The sequence below is a fragment of the Arachis hypogaea genome, chromosome 11, assembly GCF_003086295.3.
Source record: "Arachis hypogaea cultivar Tifrunner chromosome 11, arahy.Tifrunner.gnm2.J5K5, whole genome shotgun sequence".
Classification (NCBI taxonomy): Eukaryota; Viridiplantae; Streptophyta; class Magnoliopsida; order Fabales; family Fabaceae; genus Arachis; species Arachis hypogaea.
In genome coordinates this window covers 147,997,080-148,006,300 of record NC_092046.1, presented here as the reverse complement: position 1 = coordinate 148,006,300, position 9,221 = coordinate 147,997,080, and positions in this window count along the sequence as shown.

Genomic DNA, 9,221 nt, shown 5'->3' with positions numbered 1-9,221 from the left:
TCCCCTTTTTTCTTTTGGGGTTTTTTTTTTTTTTTAATTAGGAATAGATTTTTAAAAAAAATATAAATTAGGGAGATTTTAAATTTAATGTAAAAATCTTTGGATTTAGGCTACATGTTGTAGATTATTATGAATGAGATAAATATTGATTTATGATTGATAGATTTTTAGAGATATTTTACATAATAGGTATTATTGATAGCATTGGTTAAAATTTAATGTAAAAATATTTGGATCTAGGCAAATTATTGTAGTTTATTATGATTGAGATGAATAGTGATTTATGGATGTTAGATTTTTAGGAATGTTTTACATAATAAGTGTTACTGTTAGTGGCGGTTTAAATTGACCTTAATGTCAAAATTACACATGGTCGGCGAATCCTATTTCCTATGAGGAATAAGGATTTATGAGTGGAAGGACCGCCTAATCCATTGTTGCTTTATTTAGAGGAGTCTGGTGTTGTTTATGTACCTCGAATTAGAGATTTATACTTCAACAACTCGCTCCTGTTAGTCCTTGTTGAGAGATGGTGTCTAGAACCCATTCGTTCCACATGTGGTGGGGTAAGTGTACCACCACTAGATTTCCTATGAGGAATAAGGATTTATGAGTGGAAGGACCGCCTAATCCATTGTTGCTTTATTTAGAGGAGTCTGGTGTTGTTTATGTACCTCGAATTAGAGATTTATACTTCAACAACTCGCTCCTGTTAGTCCTTGTTGAGAGATGGTGTCTAGAACCCATTCGTTCCACATGTGGTGGGGTAAGTGTACCACCACTAGGGCTGGCAATGGATAGGGTAGGGTAGGGTTTGGACTCTATCCTAACCCTACCCGCGGGTTGAGAATCTCTCAACCCTAACCCTACCCGCACCCTAAAGTTCTAAACCCTACCCTATGCTACCCTACCCTACCCGCAGAAATATCAATTTTTTTCAAAGTAAATATAAAATTTAATCATTTCAAAATTTTATACATATTAATAACATAAAAAATAAAAAACTAATGCTCTAAATTACTAAATGAACTAACTAGTTTAGTGGTTGTTCATTTATTGTAAGTCATTACATAAGGGAGGTTGTGTGTTCAACTCTCACTTTCCTCATTATATACCTATTTTTTAATAAAATATGTGTTATATATGAGGTACGGGTAGGGTAGGGTAGGGTACACTCTAAACCCGCAGGCATACTCGGACCGTACCCTAGCCTACCCTACCCGAACGGGTTGGATCGGGTTGGGTACCCGCGGGTAGAGTATGAATTGCCAGCCTTAACCACCACCCTTCAAGATGTTGCTTATCACCTTAACTTGTAGACACATAGAGAGTCGGTAGGTGGTTGCACCCTTCAAGATGTTGCTTATCACCTTAACTTGTAGACACATAGAGAGTCGGTAGGTGGTTGCAGTCATGATTTTCAAACTTATTAGAATCATAACATGTGAGAGTGTGTTGGGGAGGCGCTTGGAGAGTTGTCACTGCATCAGGATCCCCGAGAGGGTGTACAGCAAGCTGAGTCTGTTTCCATTAAGATAACGTGGTTAAAGACTCTCCTGAGACAGATGTCTGTTGACGCTGCACTAAATATACTCCGGCAGGTTGGCTGGGCTAACACAACATAAAAATGACATGATTCAAAGGCTATTGAATTGGAGGCAGTAGTTGGACTTGACCCTTTATAATAGGATATTTAAGTTTACATAAAAAATATTTAGTAAATTTTGTTTACTTATGCTCATCATTAACTTGACAAAATATATATATATATATATATATATATATATATATATATATATATATATATATATATATATATATATATGTTTTTATAGTTCTAGTGGATACATTATGACATACGCCTCAGTGGGTGTGTAGCGACAAATAAAAGTTGACGCATTCTGTAGTGGTTCCTTTGATCCTTTTTATTTTGTCGAACTCCATCACCCAGATCAAGTTATTTGACAGTTCATGGGTGCGTAGCATGTAGGAGTCACCGGTAAATATTAACGGGCTACTTACTTTGACTCTCATATTGGAGGATAAATGTCCAAAATACCTTATCAAACTTCAAAGGATGTCTTCATAACATGTCACAAGCTTAATATCATGAACCGTACTAGACAAACATTGCTCAATCGCATTTAGCAACTTTGGAAGCTGGTTGTACAACTCTTCTCAATCCCTATATATTTGAGTAATTGCTTTTTGTTTCGCCATCCAAACTTTTGTGTATGACGGCTTAAATATGTAGCTCTGCTCCACTGCCCACTGTAGTACTCTAATCTGAATGGAAGGATTACCTAATTTGATTTAAATGTCAACCATTTTAGAAATCTTACAACAATAATATGATAAACAGGAAGCCATTTTTCCAAAAACATGCAAAATTTTAAAAAACTTGCCTTCTATCATGGAAAAAATAACTGTGCAAATCAAGTTGCTGTTGATATTTGAATGATCTTTAGACATTGTTGACACCAAGCACATGTGAATAGTCTTGTATTTACGAACCTCCCAATAACCAAGATTCTGTCTATATGCAATCTTAATGCTCCACTGACAATTTACAACATAATATTTGCATTGACAATGATACCTCAGATAATCAGATTCAATAATTCAATATTCTACACTTTGACAAATGTTGTATATTATAAGAAAAACGCTGAATACCGTCGGATTTAGCGTTGCACATTAGCGTCAACTTTACCGACGGATTTTTTTTCCAAGGTAAATTCGCCGGTAATAATTGGAGAAAAAAGGGAAAAATAGGAAGAAAATTTAGCGTGGGATTTACTGACAGAAAAATCTGCCAGTAAACCTAATTAGTGGAATGCTACGTTTTGGTGACCCGCAATATGTTACCGTCAGATTTATCCGACAGTAAACTTGCCCTAAATTCAAAATGCGAACCTTCCTCCCTCATTTTTGAAACTCTCTCTCTCTCTCTCTCTCTCTCTCTCTCTCTCTCTCTCTCTCTCTCTCTCTCTCTCTCTCTCTCTCTAAAGACTTCATGGACTCGCCTTGATCCTGTTTTGTTGCCTGAAACGGAGCTTCTCCCTCTGTCTTTGTCGTCGTTGGTTTCGCTGCTGCATCTTCTGTCACCGGAGTTGCGTCTCTCCTCCCTACTCTAGGTAGGTTGCCCTTATCCTTCTCCCTATTCTATCTTTGTTTTTACTTCATTTTAAATAAAAAAATCCTAACCCCTTTTTGAATACCCTAACCCCGCTTTTACTTTATTCAGTTGGATCTGTTTTATTATTGTGTATTTATTTTTTCTTTATTATTATCCTAATAAATTTTATTTTAGTGTTCATATTCATTGACATAAAATTATTCTAAGTAAGCTGTCTGTGTGCTGTAGTTTTTTGGGCAGCTCATCATCCTAATATTAATATTGTTGTTAAGTTGCTTAGACATGTTAATTTCTTGTCATTTTTGTTAACTATTTACTTATTAGATTATTCTAATTTAGTTTTGTGTTAAGTTCTTTTGGTCTGTTTCTAAATATTATATAGGTATTGTTGAATTGAATATTGAACCATATGTTGAAGATGAAGGTACTGACGAATTATGATATGTTCAGGTAAACGGTATGTAATAATATTGAGTATGTTTTAGTTCAATTAATAATTGAAGTTTTGGATATGAAAAGATATATGAATGGTTTTTTGTTGTTATTGAATTAGATCATTTATGTGAAAAAGTTGAATTGATATTATTTTGCTATCGGAGTTAAATAAATTGTTGATAATTTATTTTATTAATACTGTTTCAGAAAAGGTTTAAGTTACTTTGGTTTGGAATTCAAGAAATGAAAATTCACCTAATTTAGACAAATGTGAGCTTGCTGCTTTCTTTTTTTTTTAATGACATAAGTTAATGTTGTTGCTACAGTGACTAACATTGAGCATCAATTTGTTCCACATTTACATGTAGTCACCATTGGATCTTGTAACACTACTTGATCAATGACTCCCTTATTTGCAGAAGAGCAATTGCCTATGATTAATAATATAATATCACAAAGTTAGTAAATTAGATATAGGAGAAAGAATTAAATCGAAAAATATATATTTATGACGCTTTATATTAACCCTCTTGCGTATAGTTCATACTATTACTTAATAGAGAGTGAGCAAATGAGAGAAATAAAACTTTGTTTGGTTGGAGAGAAATAAAATGAAAGTTCTTTCTTTTCCTTTTTATATTAGAATACAAGTGTAATTTTGTGATATTATTTGGGTATTAAGATTGTAAAAAAAAAATTGTTACTATCTAAGGAAGTGTTTCCATTTAATTTTTTTAAACAAAAATTAAAATTTAAGTTACTTTTGGATTTATTAGGGGATTAATCCGACAGTAACAAGTTCAAGAATTTCGCCAAATAAAGATATATATCCGCTGATAATTAGCGGCAGACAAAAAAATTCGCTAGTAAATAATTACCTGCGAGGTTTATACCGTCAGATTTTTTTGGTAAATCCGTAGGTAAATTCGACAGCATTCGACGATTATTTTGTAGTGGTGGTTCTTGATGGCAAGGTAAACGGACTCGCTACTGTAGAATCTATGGTCAATCCTTAGCTCTACGCTCCCATCTATGTTATAGTCGTCAGTGCCCCCTAGACTAAAAGGCATTGGCTCCACTTGCATAGTATTTAGGTAAAATGTCGAATAACGGCTTGGAACTTTGGCTCGGCTAGAAAATAGTACGGTGGTGACAATATATGTTGTGAGGAAGTAAAAGACGATAGTTTAGTTTATGGGACAAACTATGTATCGTCATCGCTATCACTATCAGAATCAGATTGGACCCACTCCTCGTTTGAGTTGAACTCCTTGGAAACCAAATTAGCACTGCACAACCTGTTGGGACTGCACGTGAGGAATAAGAAGAACTACTGCCAACGTCCACCAACTCAATGCAAAGTTCCATCATTTGTTCAGTCACAATCTTTTCATGAAAATTGAACATAGTTCGCACGCGATCATCATTCTTTAGCCACAATACCTTATACTGAATATTCCTCATGACATTCAATGAAATGAATCGATATCCAATTTTTTAAACATGTTTAATGCCAAACATTTTTATATTGATCAAAATCAAATTTTTAAACTCTGTCAACAAATACAACTATCAAATATGTATAATAACAAAATAACTGTATTCAAAATGTGCACCATCATCTTTACATATTGTTACATTCGAATAAATAACCACAATTATATATTCACTAGCCATTTGAAGATTAAAAAGAAATGCTGATGAGAAAACTCTCGTCTATTCTTCGAACCCTTTGAAAGTAAAGGTATTGAAGGGAATTTTGTATATCCCACCTCAATTCATTGCTGCTAACTACTTTGAGTTTGAGGCAAATTAATACGATATTTATTATTAATAAGCACACTATTTTCACATTATGTAAGAACTAGTTACAACTATGCATGAGATAGAACATAGAAGCTAAGGCACATGATAGAGTGTGATCGGAGAGGCACACGCGTTTACACTGTGAGTGAATAGCAAGATATTATATATGACTTTATATTAATTGACAATCATGTATAAGGGAAGTTACCCCAATACCTTCAAACTATACATCATATATAATATGATACATAACCAAAATCAAATTAAAACAGGACGCGTTTTCCTTAGATGATGATTAAATGAAACTAGTTATTATTAGTAGGGCTGTGAAACGAGCTAGACCGGCTCATTAAACTTGCTGGTTAAATGGGTTGGACTGTTTAAGTCTGCTTTATTTGCGGACCATAATTTTTCAGCCCGGACCGTTTATGGTCAGTCTGTGGGTTAAACGGGCCAGTCCGTTTATCCTTTTATTTTACTTTTTAAAAAATATTTTGATAAAAAATATTACTTTTATGTCAAAAACCTTTAAAAAATATTTTTTTTTTAGTTAATTGGTCGGATTTTCGGGTCGGATCGAAGAAAATATCGACTAAAAATACTACTTTTTTAGAAAAAATTAAACGGACCACCCGTTTAGCCCGCGGGCTAGTCCGTTTAACCTGCTATTTTTTGCGGGTTAATCGGGTTCAGTCCGTTTAGCCCGAAATTTAAACGGGCCTAATTTTAAAGACAAAATCTGCCTATTTAAATGGATAAATGAACTGGTCCGATGAATTTAGTCTATTTTGGCGCCCTAATTATTAGCGTTTGTGACTTCGGGTTTATATTTTAGCAAGACCTTTTACTGGCTTTTGAGCATAATACATTAATATTCCTACGTTTTAAAAGGGGTATTTTCTTGAAGCTGATGAGAACAAAAGTGGTCGTGTTCCTTAATCAAGGCTATTCATATATAGAATTAGAATATTAATAAGACTAAGATGTGTATATATACGAGTTAGCTTATTCCAGAATCATACTCAAAGAAATTATATTAAAATGACGGGTCTAACTAAAGATAAGGATTGTCAAAAGTCAACTATCTACTTCATAAACAACTTCATTCTTACAATAGTAGATATTAGATAGCTAGTAGAGTTTGCAATTAATCATAAAAATTCAATGAACGTAATAACATTAGGTAGTTTCCAAAGTAACGGAAGGTTGCTTTCTTCGCAACGGAGAAACAAAAGAGAATCAATTTCGCAACCAAAGACGTTCACAAACCCTTAAATGGAGCTCAGTACCGCGACGGATTAGTCTTTGACTTGTCGGGTTGGGAGATACCGTGGGAAACAAAAAAAAAAATTAGTTATCCTGTATTAATCTTTCAGAATAAAAAAATGTAAGGTTCGTTAAGTTAAAAAGTATATATCTTTTTCAATCTTAAATAACTTTTTAAACAAGTATTTATTTTTCTAACTGTAAAGATAATAAACTTAATAATATTACTTTGATGATTACTCGAGTTAATAATATACTAATTCGTATTAAAAGCTAGAATCTTATTCCAACAATAGTAATTTTATACACAAAATAGAAATGTTGGACAGGAGTTGTTAACAGGAAAAAGGAGTGGAACAAGTAACTCATATATTTCTTTACAGTTATTTGGAAGAGGAATGTTAGGGATCAGTAATTTTTGTGATTTGTAGTCATCAAATAGCCATCAATGATGGTTTTATTGGTGTGAGATTGGTGTGAGATTTCATTCAATGACTCATTTTTCTTTGCTGGTTATATGCTGGCCAGAATTTAACAAAGTTGCTGGCCCACTTTTCCTATTTGGAATGTATAGCTAGAGAGGAACAAACGGATCTTTAATAATAAGGAATTCGGAGTAGAAGATGTGTTTCACAGATCCTTGACGAGTTACGGAGAATTGTTGTTGACGACAATAACAAAGATAACACTAGGGATTGTTTCAGGCTTTTATTCTTTGCTTGTTGTTTGAGACTCTGTTCGAAACTTTATCAATCCACTCTATTGTGTTGAGCTCTTTTGTTAAAAAAAAAATCATGTTTGCATACTAAATGCAAGTATACGTATATGCCTTACATGTATAATTAAAAGTAGTGTGATTAAGAAATTAAATTAATTAAGAAGGGTAATAGCAATTCTTAAGGGTTTGGTTAAATCTCACATGCAGAAGAGACCGCCCAACAATACAAATATGATAATTATATTAGTCACTTAGAAATAACGACACAACACACACACACACTTTATGCCTTTTTCAATTTGTTTCCTTGTGATTACAAAAAAGACATCTCAAGTCACTCAAACTACAAGTAATTAACACAAACACACCATCAACAATAATCAATCTAACTAACAATAACACAAACTCAAAAATAGTCAAACATCAAATTCCATATCTAATTATCTCTCTCTCTCTATATATATATTACATAGATAGAGAGTTGTGTATGTCCTTCAATAACTCACACACACACATATTAAGAAGCATTGTTCATTTGGAAATTAAGATGGATTTTGAGAACCAAAGTGATGAGAGAGCAGTGATGAGTAAGATTCTGTCAAGAAGATCGTCGGTGGGGTGCTCGTCTCGTCTCTCATACTACCGTAGTGGCGGCGGAGAAGGAGGGGTTCCGTTCAAATGGGAAAAGCAACCCGGGGTTGCGAAAGAGAAGTCACCGGAGAAAGTGATTCCTCCGCTGACTCCTCCGCCGGCACTTGTCAGCCTTGGCCTCCCAAAGCCATGCATCCACTATGAACCCAATAAACACACCAAGCTCATGAGGCTTCGATTTTGGAAGAAGAGGGGAAGAAGAATAACGATGAGGAGCAAGAAAGCACAGCGAGAATGTAATAACAATGAAGGTGGTTGTTGTTGTTATGACGAGGATGTTGGTTTCTTGAATAATAATGTAGATTACAGCTCGGATTCAGAATCAACAATGATGACATCATCGTCACCACGTGGCTCAGTGTTGTCTTACTCTTCGTTTTCTTCTTGTTCTTGTTCTTCGTCTTCATCTTCTTTAGCTAAGAGTACGAGGGAAAGGGTGATTTATGGAAGACCCTTCAACTTGGGTTGCTTCCCTAACGTGCGTGTTATGGTTTCCATTGCGAGGCGAGAGTAGCGTTGTTTGTAATGTTATATCTTAGGTAAAAACTCTGGTGAAGTTGATTTCACTTGAAGTTGATATCTAAAAGCCGTTAAATAAAAATTTAGTCAAACCAGTCAAATCAGATAACGGTTCTCAGGTAGACTGCAGTTAAGTTTCCACTTATATCTTAATAAGTTCTGATTTACTTTTATGTTTACATTTTGAATATAATAACACACACTACTTTGATATGAAATGAAATGTAATGGATGAAATTGTGCACACCTGACCTCTTAATGAACAAGTAACAAGCATGCATTATATATTACAATCCCGCTACGTCACCATTTCTGCCAACTTCTGCCAACTCTTATTTATAACTGTGTTTAATAGAAGTGTCTTTGTAGATGTGTCTAATAAAAATGTCCTTTTTATAGCTATGTTTAATGGAAGTGTCTTTATAGATATATTTTTTGGATGTGTCTCTTTATATATATGTTTAAAATATAATAATTAATTATTATTGATAATAAATTGACAGATAATATATTGATACCATATACTTTTTTTATATATTATTATGCATCATATATCACCTTTATATTAATATGCAATATGTAAACAGTAACACCTCCGGCTTGTTGAGTTGAGTTGAGGGGCATTATTTAGAATAACCATGCTAAGTGTAAATATATTTTAAAATATAAAATATATATTAAAAATAA